We start from the raw sequence: 13,685 nt of genomic DNA, 5'->3' as shown, positions 1-13,685 counted from the left end.
TTAAAATTTTATTTTGTGTATCATTGTTTAGTTCATACCTTTGAATTAAATACCAAATTCCATATTCCATATTTTGTGTATCATTGTTTGCTTGGCTCTTATATTAGATTAACATAAGTAATGATGTTTAGGGTAAGATAGCAGTAATAATGGGTGGCGATTTCGGAATAGGAAGTGTTGTATGCAACTTGTTTGCATTGGAGGGTGCAACCATGGCTTTCACCTAGTGAAGGGTCAGAAAGACAAGGACGCGAAGGACAAGCATGAGAGCTACGACAAAATCTATAGCGAAGAGCGACGTTAATGATAGACTTTGTTCTACTTTAGGCGACGGCTATGATGCAGACGACGTCGATGCGCTGGCGATGGCAACATTAAAGGCGTAGGCAGTGACGCCGATGGCAGCAGGGACAACCTGGGAACATGGAATTTGCTATGGATGTGAGGTTCGATTCCTTTGGATTTGAGATTAGGGTTCATGAATTTAGGGATCGATTTGAATTGATCTAATAAACTTATCTTATCAGCAACAAGAAGGTATACTAAACGAGTGCCATACTGGCAGTTAACAGGCCATGTCAGCAAGCGTTAGCCACCTCATCACAGGAGATGACGAAAGAATTAACGCGATCAGGTTAGTTATCTTTTGGGAACAAATTTGATTAATTTTATTTTTCGGAGACGAAAATGAAAATCAAAGTATCTTTCAAAAAGGATTTTGACTATTAACTCTTATTTGCTGTAATAAAAAAATAGCAATACATTTAATTTATCTTTGGATATATTTCATGTAAATTGAGATGCACTTAATATTGTTGTCATTTAATTATAATTCATCAAAGTAGTCGTTGTTAATTTTTTAAGATAATTTTATTTTTTATTTCTAAATACAATTAAAGAAAGTTTCGATTGTCAATAATTTAATAAATATATAAAAAAATAATTATGATTCAGAAGTTAATAACACCCAAGTCGTTGGTTTTTTATACAGTTTCAAAAAGCTAGGCCGTCAGTATTTTATTATATAAATTACTCTCTTTCTCTCTCTCACATTCATTTATGGACTTATACATTGTATTTGTTAGTGTTTTATTTTTTTGATTTTTTTAGAGAATATCGAATTAAAATTGTATTAAGATTTTAGTTCAGATAATAGATATAATTCTTTTGAAAAAGATTAAATTTGACTCAAAACTTACTTAGTAATAATATAAAAACAAATTGTGTCAAGATATTGGTGACAAATTTATGACGAAAAGAATAAATAAATAAATAAATTTAAATAAATAAATGTGTAAAAAAGATGAATTTTAATGGAAATAGAATCACAACAAAAATAAAAAAATGAAAGGAAATGAATCGAACATAATAAAAAAATAAATAAATTAAAAGTTGACTTACAACATTTACATGTATTTGTACTTTATATTTTTTCATTATGTCACTAAGATTGAAAATTTTTATGAGTTTGTGTAATAATACGGTGTTATTAATTAAAATTTCTGAGTCTTTCTAAGTTTCTCTTATTTATAAATTACGAAGATAGACTTGTTTTTAAATGGTCTTGACCACGATCTAATTGAGAAAAATTTAAAATAGTTTCTGACAATTACTTTAAAAGACAGACAATTACCTCAAAAAATAACGAGATCTTTGACAAAAAATACCAAATTTGGTCCTGAAATTTATTTTATGAGACTAATTAACTCTGAGCAAAAAAAAAAATCAATGTTATTTTTTTAACACAAAAAACTACTCAATCCAAAAATAAAATAAAAATTTAAATATTTTTTTTTAGATCTCGTTATCCTTTTAAAACAATTGTTAAAAGTCAAATAGAATATTCACTCATTTCTTTGCCAAAACCTTGTCTCCCTAAAAAATCTTTATCGTAATATCCCACATTTTATTTTGTCTCATTCTTCAAGCCCCATATTCTTACGGTGTATCCATATTTACAACGTGATATATTCTGGTTTCCACCCTATTTCCTTAATCCCTCAAATCATTAAGTCTTCGACTTCGATTACCTGCTATGGTCGAAGGGGAATTCTTCTATGGCCAAACTATTCATGCCATATTTCAATGAATTATGGTTAAATTTTTTTATACGTCGAAATTTGTGCTAACAGCTAGCAACCGCCAAGAAATTTAGTATAATTTTTGTCTTATAAAATTAATTTATTTTGTTGTAAAATCATATTTTAAACTGAAACAAATGATTAATATAAATGTAACTATCTTCTAAATGAAAACCAATTGTATTATTTTATATATTTAGGATAAAGACTCGAAGTTATTATACGATGAATTTGTAGAATTGGAGGGGGAAAATTATTGTGTGTAAACATCGGTAAAAGTCGACGACCCGACATTCTAGCGAACCAAATCTTAACCCATCGCTGCTTGTTTAATTGATGAAGTTAATTAGGTTTGAGTTTTCCCTGAATAAGATTGAGTTTCTATTTCCAACGTAACCTAAAAAATATAATATTGTTGTGATAAAAGTGGATGACCATGGACCACGCAAGGCTTAGTTGGATTTCATTCTCAAGACTAAATGAATCCATTTACAAGACAAATGGAAATAAATGAAAGTTGAAAGTGGTATCATTCTTCATGTATAAATAGCAAGCATCATCGTATGCTTTTACACACACACAGCAATAAAAATCCTCTTCCTCTCTTTATACTTTCTCCTCCCTCTTAATACACTTCTAATATATCAAAGTAGTAAATATATAAGTTTCTATTATATTGTGATAAGTAATAAGAAATCTATTCCCTCTTTATGTTACAATCAAATACTCTTCTCCTTATATTTCTATTACAATTATTTCTCTTCTTTTATTTTATAAGTATTTTAAATTCTATTTTCTATTACTCTTTACATATAATATTGATAGCAATATTAACTATCTTTATTATATTGAGATAGTATCAAATGCAATTCTCTCTCTCTTTATTTTTAATACTTTTTCTTATCTTTGTATATATATACACAATACAACATATAATATTATTATATATATATAAAAATTATTGAGCTAATTATATTAATAATAGAGTCTTCTATTTATACATCTTTATTTTATATATATCCTTTATTTTACAACACGTTATCAGCACGAGACTCTGATCAAACCTTTAGGAAGACTCAGAGAATGGCAAGGATATGTAATGAAGATGTATGCCTTGCGGATAGTGCAAGTTCGCACACTATTCTCAAAAGTGATATATATTTTACCCATCTTGTGCCAAAAGAGGAATATGTTAACACTATTATTGGCTCAGGCAATGTGATAGAAGGCTCCGGAAGAGCTATAATTTTGTTTCCTGGAGGAACAAAATTTATAATAAACAATGCACTATTGTCTACCAAGTCTCTGAGAAACTTGTTGAGTTTCAAAGATATTCGCCGAAATGGATATCATATTGAGACGATGAATGAGGGAAATCATGAGTATTTATGTATCACAACTCATGATTCAAATAAGAAAGTTATATTAGAAAAATTACCCTCACTTTCATCTGGGTTGTATTATACCAAGATTAGTGCAATTAAATCACATGCCACTGTAAACCAGAAGTTTACTAGCCCAAATGAATTCATAACTTGGCACGACCGATTGGGTCATCCGGGAACAACCATGATGAGAAGAATTATTGAAAACTCTCATGGACATTCACTAAAGAACCAGAAGATTCTTAAAACTAGTGAATTTTGTTGTGCTGCATGTTCTCAGGGAAAGCTAATTTTAAAACCATCACCAGTAAAGATTGGATTTGAGTCCCCTGAATTCCTAGAAAGGATTCAAGGTGATATATGTGGACCTATTCATCCACCATGTGGATCTTTTAGATATTTTATGGTCCTGATAGACGCATCTTCGAGATGGTCACATGTGTGCTTATTATCTTCTCGCAACCTGGCGTTTGCGAGATTACTGGCTCAAATTATTCGATTAAAAGCACAATTTCCAGAAAATCCAATTAAAGCAATTCGTCTTGATAATGCTGGTGAATTTACTTCCCAAGCTTTTGATGCTTATTGTATGGCTAATGGAATAAGCGTTGAACATCCAGTAGCTTATGTTCACACACAAAATGGGTTAGCAAAATCACTTATTAAGCGCCTCCAATTAATTGCTAGACCCTTGCTTATGAGAACAAATCTCCCAACCTCGGTTTGGGGGCATGCTATTTTACATGCCGCAGCACTTATTCGTTTGAGGCCAACGAGTTATCATCAATTCTCTCCTATACAATTAGCTTTTGGCCAGCAGCCAAATGTTTCCCATTTAAGAATATTTGGGTGTGCGATATATGTTCCCATTGCACCACCTAATCGCACCAAAATGGGACCCCAAAGAAAATTGGGAATATATGTTGGATATGATTCTCCCTCTATAGTGAGGTATCTTGAGATACAAACTGGAGATGTATTTAAAGCCCGGTTTGCGGATTGTCATTTTGATGAATCAAAATTTCCAACATTAGGGGGAGAGAAGAAGCTTCCTGAAAAGGAGCTTAATTGGAATGCATCATCTTTGATGCATTTAGATCCTCGATCAGGGCAATGTGAACTGGAAGTTCAAAAGATTATACATTTGCAAAGAGTAGCAAATGAATTGCCTGATGCATTTTCCGATACAAAGAGGATTACCAAATCTTATATACCAGCGGAAAATGCCCCCATTCGAATTGATGTCCCAGTAGGACAAGTAGCCACTGAAGCAAATTCACGCCAGAAGCGTGGCAGGCCTGTCGGTTCCAAAGACAAAAATCCTCGAAAGAGAAAAGAGGTAAATAATATTCCTGTCGAAACAGACATAGTAAAGACACCTGCAGTTGTCCAAAATTCTGATATAACGCCAGAAGACGTTCAGGTACCTGAAAATTGTGAAAATAACGAGATCTCGATAAATTATGTCTTTACAGGAGAGAAATGGGACCGAAATAAGACAATTGTCAATGAAATATTTGCATATAATGTGGCATTAGATATCATGCATGAAAGTAAGGATCTTGAGCCAAGATCAGTTGAAGAATGTCGACAAAGAAATGATTGGCCAAAATGGGAAGCAGCCATGAAGGCTGAATTAGACTCACTTGCAAAACGTGAAGTCTTTGGACCTGTAGTCCGTACACCTGAAGATGTAAAACCTGTTGGATATAAGTGGGTATTTGTGAGAAAACGAAATGAGAAAAATGAAGTTGTGCGCTACAAAGCCCGACTTGTAGCACAAGGTTTTTCACAAAGGCCCGGTATAGATTATGAAGAAACGTATTCCCCTGTAGTGGATGCGATAACTTTGCGTTATTTGGTCAGCTTATCTGCATATCATAAACTGCATATGCATTTAATGGATGTGGTAACAGCCTATTTATACGGCTCATTAGATCGGGATATCTATATGAAAGTCCCTGAAGGATTAAAGATATCTAAACCATCCAATGAATATTCGCAAGGGTTATACTCAGTCAAATTGCAAAGATCTTTATATGGTCTAAAGTAATCTGGACGAATGTGGTATAATCGTCTTACTGAGTATCTGGCCAAAAACGGATTCAAGAATGATGATATCTGCCCATGTGTTTTCATAAAGAAATATGCATCTGGATTCGTTATAATTGCTGTGTACGTTGATGATTTAAATATCATTGGGACTCCTGAAGAGATTCCAACAATTATAAAAACTCTAAAAGAAGAGTTTGAGATGAAAGATCTTGGAAAGACTAAATTTTGTCTCGGCCTGCAGATCGAGCATATAAAAGACGGGATCTTTATTCATCAAACAACATACACAGAAAAGATCTTGAAAAGATTTTATATGGATAAGTCACATCCATTAAGTACACCAATGATCGTAAGATCTTTGGATGTGAAAAAGGATCAATTCCGTCCTAAAGAAGAAAATGAAGATATCCTTGGTCCTGAAGTACCATATCTTAGTGCCATTGGAGCACTAATGTATCTTGCTAATAATACGCGACCTGACATATCATTCGCGGTGAATTTACTAGCAAGGTATAGTTCCTCTCCAACCAGAAGACATTGGAGTGGAATCAAACAAATTTTTCGATATCTTCATGGAACGGTTGATATGGGATTGCTTTATCCCTATGGATCCAAGTCACAACTAGTTGGCTATGCAGATGCTGGATACTTGTCTGATCCACATAAAGGGAGATCTCAAACAGGATGCCTGTTCACATATGGTGGTACAGCTATATCTTGGAGGTCCACGAAACAGACGATTGCTGCAACATCCTCTAATCATGCTGAAATACTGGCGATTCATGAAGCTAGTCGCGAGTGTTTTTGGCTGAGGAGTCTGATTCAATATATTCTATTATCATGTGGACTGATTGATCATAAGATAGCTCCAACTGTCCTGTTTGAAGATAATACAGCATGCATTGCTCAACTTAAGGGAGGATACATCAAAGGTGATAGAACAAAGCATATTTCTCCCAAATTCTTCTTCACTCATGACCTTCAAAATCAAGGGACAATTGATGTCCAACAGATCCGTTCAAGTGACAATCTGGCAGATTTATTTACAAAGTCACTCCCAAAATCCTCCTTTGAAAGATTGGTACATGAGATTGGAATGCGCCGATTTCGAGACCTTAAATGATGTCGGCAAGAGGGGGAGACTGTACTCTTTTTCCCTTGGTCAGGTTTTTTTTTCCATTGGGTTTTTCTTGACAAGGTTTTTAATGAGGCAGTCCCTATCACTAAAGGATATTGTACTCTTTTTCCTTCACTAAGGTTTTTTTCCCACTGGGTTTTTCTTTAGTAAGGTTTTAACGAGGCAATAATCCTAAATGGTCATCCAAGGGGGAGTGTTGTGATAAAAGTGGATGACCATGGACCACGCAAGGCTTAGTTGGATTTCATTCTCAAGACTAAATGAATCCATTTACAAGACAAATGGAAATAAATGAAAGTTGAAAGTGGTATCATTCTTCATGTATAAATAGCAAGCATCATCGTATGCTTTTACACACAGCAATAAAAATCCTCTTCCTCTCTTTATACTTTCTCCTCCCTCTTAATACACTTCTAATATATCAAAGTAGTAAATATATAAGTTTCTATTATATTGTGATAAGTAATAAGAAATCTATTCCCTCTTTATGTTACAATCAAATACTCTTCTCCTTATATTTCTATTACAATTATTTCTCTTCTTTTATTTTATAAGTATTTTAAATTCTATTTTCTATTACTCTTTACATATAATATTGATAGCAATATTAACTATCTTTATTATATTGAGATAGTATCAAATGCAATTCTCTCTCTCTTTATTTTTAATACTTTTTCTTATCTTTGTATATATATACACAATACAACATATAATATTATTATATATATATAAAAATTATTGAGCTAATTATATTAATAATAGAATCTTCTATTTATACATCTTTATTTTATATATATCCTTTATTTTACAACAAATATTAATATATCAAGACATGCTAAAGCTAGTTATAATCAATAAAATTAATCAATCTGTTATTCCAATTCCTTTAAAGAAAATTAGTCTATCTCACTAAACACTCCATTCATACAATGGAGACGTTTCTTTTGATCAGAATCAGGTGCATTTGTTTTGGCTAATATTTAATTTGGATAAATGGCAAGTAGAACTTGAGAGATTGGATTTGGATTACTGTTACAGCTCATCAAGACTAGGATTGAATAATATTTTATAAGTTATAACACGTAGCCACCCCTTATTTCATCATCCATTTTATTTGGACACAATTTTTGCATAAAGCCACAATAAAACGCTTTATTAAACAAATATAGTAAAATTAATTAATCTGCGCATTATAATTCAACCCTAACTGTTCTATAATTCAAACATTATTATAAAAGAACGTTATTATAATTCAGTTATAACTTTCGGTTTTTAGAGTTTGAATTATTCACCCCATCTAAGTAATTTTAACATTTAAGTTTATCTTATTAATTTTAGATCACGCATTTTTTCTTTTTTTTTTTTCTTCTTGTTCTTCTTTTCTTTATACATATTGTCCTTATTGTTAAATTTTTGTCATATTAATGATGTTGTCTGATCCAAAATTAATTTTAAATGTTACTATTTACAATTTAGTCTTATTTGTGTACTTATTTTTTAACTGAGTTAGTTTATGTATCGTAATCATTATGTAATCGATTCATTTCTTTTTTAATTGTGTCACAATTGTTATGTAATTTCGATTCATTTTTCAGTTAATTGTGTCGCAGTATATTATATAATTTCGATTCATTTCTGAGTTAATTGTGTCATAGTCCATTATGTAATTTCGGTTCATTTATGAATTAATTGTGTTGCAATCATTATATAATTTCAATTCATTTCTGAATGAATTAAGGTGCATTTGGACTCGTTGTCATGCACAATTCAAAATTCTTTCTCCTCATCTTTTACTGCTTCTTCTTCTTCTTTTTCATCTTTTTCTTTTTCATCTTTACTTTCTTTTTTTCTTAATTTTTTTTATTTACTCTCTTGAGAAGAATAAAACCAAAAAAAGAAGAAAATATCAAACAAAAAAGAAGAAGAAACATATTAATAACGATGTCTAATCCAAAATTGATTTTGGATGTGTTTTTGTTCATGATTCAGTTTTATTTGTGTGCTTATTTTTGAACTGAGTTTATGTGTTGCAATTATTACGGTAAATTTCGATTCATTAGTTAATTGTGTCGCAATTGCTATGTAATTTCGGGTCGGTTCATTTCTGAGTTAATTGTGTCGCAGTCCATTATGTAATTTCAATTCATTTATGAGTTAATTGTATCGCAATCATTATATAATTTCGATTCATTTCTGAGTGAATTAAGGTGCATTTGGACTCATTCTCTTGCACAATGCAAAACTCATTCTCCTCTTCCTCATCATTTTCTGTTGCTACTTATTCTTCTTTTTCATCTTTTTCTTCTTTATCTTCTCTTTCTTTTTTCATTTTCTTATAGTTCTTCTTATCTCACTCTCTTAATAGGAATAAAACCAAAAAAAAAATACCAAACAAAAAAGAAGAAGATACATATTAATGATGTTGTCTGATCCAAAATTGATTTTAGATGTGTTTTTATTTATGATTCAGTCTTGTTTATGCATTTGTTTTCAAACTGAGTTTATGTGTCGCAATTATTATGGTAAATTCCGATTCATTTCTGAGTTAATTATGTCACAATTGTTATGCAATTTCGGTTTATTTCTGAGTTAATTGTGTCACAGTTCATTATGTAATTTCAGTTCATTTTTGAGTTAATTGTGTCGCAATCATTATATAATTTTGGTTCATTTCTGAGTGAATTTAAGTGCAATGGACTCGTTCTCCTGCACAATTCAAAACTTTCTCCTCTTTCTCCTTCACTTTCTACTGCAATAACAACAATAACAGCTATAACACCATCACTGTCAGAATGTCATGCTTTCAGCTGCGCCACTCTGATATCAAGAAGTATTACGACGACTTCATATACTTAATAATAAAATAAGAGTCTTTGACTTGAAACCATATTGTTGTTTTCTTTGAAAAAAATCGCAAAAATATTTTATCTTAAAAACAGACAAGCATATACATATATACAAAAGTTCTTACATAAGTAACTTATGAATATAATATACATACATAACATACATTTCTTATCCCTCTTTTAAAATACAATATTGATGGCCAAGAAAAAATAAATAACAATTAAACTAATATAACAACAAAATCGTATAAGCAAAGTTGCGATTAAACTCTTCGTAAGCCTCTTCGTTCGTCTCCTAAAAAGATGAAGCTGTAGGGGGTGAGAATCTAACCACACGGTCTCACCACAGAGTTTCAGAATTGTTATAAGAAGATATTTAACAAGAAAAATTGTTTTCAAACTCAGTTATCGTTGTTTTATGAATCCTTTGAAAATCGATGGTTTAACTATAAAAAATTCAAAACCTTTTTAAAAAAAATCAGTTAATTAACCAGAAATCCAAACTCCCTTTTCAGATAAAAGAATCTTAAAAGTTTCCTAACAGCATGAATAACCAACTTGTTTCAAACATAGGTTCATTAAGTCTATGCTGAACCAGCTTGATATTTCATACTTTACTAAACCAGAATTCAAACCAATCACGGTCTTCGGCCCATCACATAATCAATCACGACTTCAGGCCCAAACAACTCAATCAACATCCAATTCTCCACAACCCAACCAATTTCAGTCATAAACACATGTAATAAGGTTCAAACACAATCAAGAGCAGTTACGTCAAATATAGCAATTAACAATTAAATAAAATTATTCACATAGGCAAACTAATTACAATATACACATCCAAATAATGTCACATAGATACATATGATGAATGCCTGCCTTATGGTTAATGAGCTCATCTATCGGTTATACAAGCAACCCGACATATTCTGGTAGCTAACCATTGGATAGTCCCTTTGTATGCGCATCCCCAAACTCAATAATATCCATGAAAAAAATAAAAATCCCAAGCTCATCCATGGGGAGAGATGATGCGTGAGAATCTTTCCTACCTTTTCCTAGTGAATTTGCATTTGATTTGTTGAGTTTAATCAAGAATTAATTATCTTTTAGCTACTATGGATGCTACTTTGAGTCTTGTGCAATTCTGTTTATTTTAGGTAGCATTCGGATGGATTTGATGGAGTTTTCGCAGAAAAAGAGAAGAAGGCGAATGATGCTGTCAACCTTGACCTCTCTGCACTCAAACCTAAATAACTCAAGCTACAGAGGTCCAATCGACGTGATTCTAGTGGCATTGGAAAGCTAACTTTCAGAGCTTTCCAACGATATATAATAGTTTATACTTCTTCTCCATCAATTCGGCCAAGGCTACGCCTAACTTGAGATTTTTCAAGTTAGGCGTGGATTATTAAGAAATCAAGTGGTCCCCAACTCTCCAAGAAGCAAGCACGCAATCTCCTATTAATTCTGATTTAAATTTTATTTTATTTAAAAATAGGAAAAGATATTATTTAGTTTTAAGAAATATATTTTACATTAATTAGGATTAGATATAAAAGGAAAAAAATTCTCTTCTCTTCTACCTCATTCTACAATTTATAGTTTACCAGAATCCTAGTTTTTCTCTGTGAATCATGAGCAACTAAACCTCCACTGTTAAGGTTAGAAGCTCTTTCTATTGTATGGATTGATACTATTATTTTTCTATTTTAATTCATGTACTGATTTATATTTCAAGAATTGTTTTCGTTCTTTATCTTATGAATTTGGGTAGAACGGAAGTATGACCCTTGTTCTAATTGTGTTCTTGTATAACTTGGAAAAGCTCTTTACTTGAACAATAGCTTGAAAACATATTCTCCTAAATTTCTAATTATCTGGACTTAACGGGATACGTGACATATAATCCTCTTATATTTGGTAATTAGGATTTTTGTGGCATATAAACTAGAATTGAACTTCACCCTCTAATAGGAATTAAGTGACCAAGGAATTGGCAGTTGATGAATTTTAGAGGAGACTAAAAAGGTCTAAGGAATTAGGGTTTAGTCACATACAGTTTGCCATGAATTAAATCTTGCATGATTAAAATAGTTAGTAAGAAAAGTCAATCCGGAAAATAGATAACTCTGAAACCTTAACTGTTTTTTCCATATATTATTCACAACTTATTTACTGCTTGCTTTATTAATTTTCTGAATTTACTGTTTAATGCAATTGAGACCCAAACGCTCTTTTCTGTTTGTCTAACTAAGTAAATCACTTAACCATTGTTGCTTAATCCATCAATTCTCGTGGAATCGACCCTCGCTCACCTGAGGTATTACTTGGTACGAGCCGATGCACTTGCCAGTTAGTTTGTGGGTTATAATTTTCGCACTAAATTTTTAGCGCCGTTACTGGAGATTGACTGTGATTGACAACTATTAGTTGTTTAATTGCATAAATTAGATAATTTTTCTTTTAATTAATTTTTTTATTATTAATTTTTATTTATTTAGTTATTTATTTATTTATTTCTTTTCCCTTTATTGTTCTTTCCGTTAGCACGTTCCCTACCCCCTGTATCCTTTTTCTGTGTTTCTTTAACGTCATTTTTTTTATTTTATTTTTACTCTATTTTTTGTTTATTTTTTCTTACTTTCTTTTGTTCCGTCATTTGTTTTTTATATATATTTTATTCATTTCATTTTATTTTATTTTTGTTTTTTTTTTATTTTTTTATTTTTATTTTTCAGGTTCACTAATATAATAAAAAATAAAAAAATTAGCTTTAATTCTTGAATTGTTGCTCAATTAGTTTTTTTTTTAAATAAGTTTGGTGTCCCTAGTTATTTTTATTTTCCCATTCATTTTTTTATATAAATTTCAAAGTTTTTACTTCTTATTTATTTAGTTATTTTATTTTAATTTTTTTACACAGGTTATTTCACTGGGAATTCTCTACACTTTGATGTAGAGATTCTCACTTTCCTTTATTTTCTGTTTGTTTATGAGCAGGAACAGGGATAAATAGTCCCTTCTTGATTTTGATCCTTAACCTGAAAGGACCTTCAGACGGCGTTTGCAACAAGCTAGACTTTACAAGGCTGCAGAGTCCAATATGGATCATAATAATGCTGCTAATGTCAATATGGCAAATCCAGTTGGGAATGAACAACCCAAAAGAGTGCATGGCTCTTACACTACTCCTACTGCAGATCTTTATGGAAAAAGCATTGTGGTGCCTCCTATAGCTGCAAACAACTTTGAGTTGAAGCCACAACTGATCACTCTGGTGCAACAAAATTGTCAATATCATGCTCTTCCCTAAGAAGACCCAAATCAATTTATTTCTAATTTTCTGCAGATTTGTGATACTGTGAAGACAAATGGAGTGAACGCGGATGTGTACAAACTCATGCTCTTCCCATTTGCTTTGAAGGATAGAGCAAAGCTGTGGTTAGATTCTCAACCCAAGGAGAGTCTGGATACATGGGACAAGGTTGTTACTAGGTTTCTTACTAAATTTTTTCACCAAAGAAGCTGACTAAGCTTAGGGTGGAGGTTCAGACCTTCAGGCAGAATGATGGTGAAACTCTTTATGAAGCTTGGGAGAGATACAAGCTACTAACTAGGCAATGCCCTCCGGATATGTTCTCCAAATGGACCCAGCTAGACATCTTTTATGAAGGCTTGGGTGAAATATCCAAGATGTGTTTAGATAATTCTACAGGTGGTTCATTGCACATGAAGAAGACACTGGAGGAAACTACTGAGCTTATTGAATTGGTTGCTAGCAACCAATATTTATATTCATCTAACAGGAATCCTGTGAACTCTGAGACCCTTCAAAAGAAAGGCGTTATGAAAGTAGAAGCTCTTGATACTATCCTTGCTCAGAATAAAATTTTGAGTCAGCAGATGAGTTTAATTTCTCAATAATTGAGTAGGATGCAGGTTTCAGCTGTCAACACTTAGAATGCACATCAAGAGACCCCTTATGACATGACAGGTAATTTTGTACAAAATGAGAATTATGATTATACTCAATTTTCTTTTGAATAGGTCAATTACATGGGGAATGCTCCTAGAAACCCCAATAATGACCCATACTCTAAGACCTATAATCAGGAGTGGAGAAACCGCCCAAATTTTGGGTGGAGAGAGCAACCTCAGGGATCACAGAATTTTA

The 13,685-nt window shown here is 32.0% G+C and overlaps 1 non-coding gene across 1 annotated transcript; it reads right to left on the bottom strand.

Moving 5' to 3' along the window:
* Window positions 1–13,042: 13,042 nt before the first annotated feature.
* Window positions 13,043–13,149, bottom strand: LOC112719550 (small nucleolar RNA R71). The gene has a single exon (XR_003161849.1). It is a non-coding gene; the product is annotated as a small nucleolar RNA R71 (small nucleolar RNA).
* Window positions 13,150–13,685: the final 536 nt, after the last annotated feature.

The sequence above is a fragment of the Arachis hypogaea genome, chromosome 10 (genome assembly GCF_003086295.3).
Source record: "Arachis hypogaea cultivar Tifrunner chromosome 10, arahy.Tifrunner.gnm2.J5K5, whole genome shotgun sequence".
NCBI lineage: Eukaryota > Viridiplantae > Streptophyta > Magnoliopsida > Fabales > Fabaceae > Arachis > Arachis hypogaea.
The sequence above is the reverse complement of the archived record's forward strand: the minus strand, read 5'-3'. Positions and strand labels throughout refer to the sequence as shown.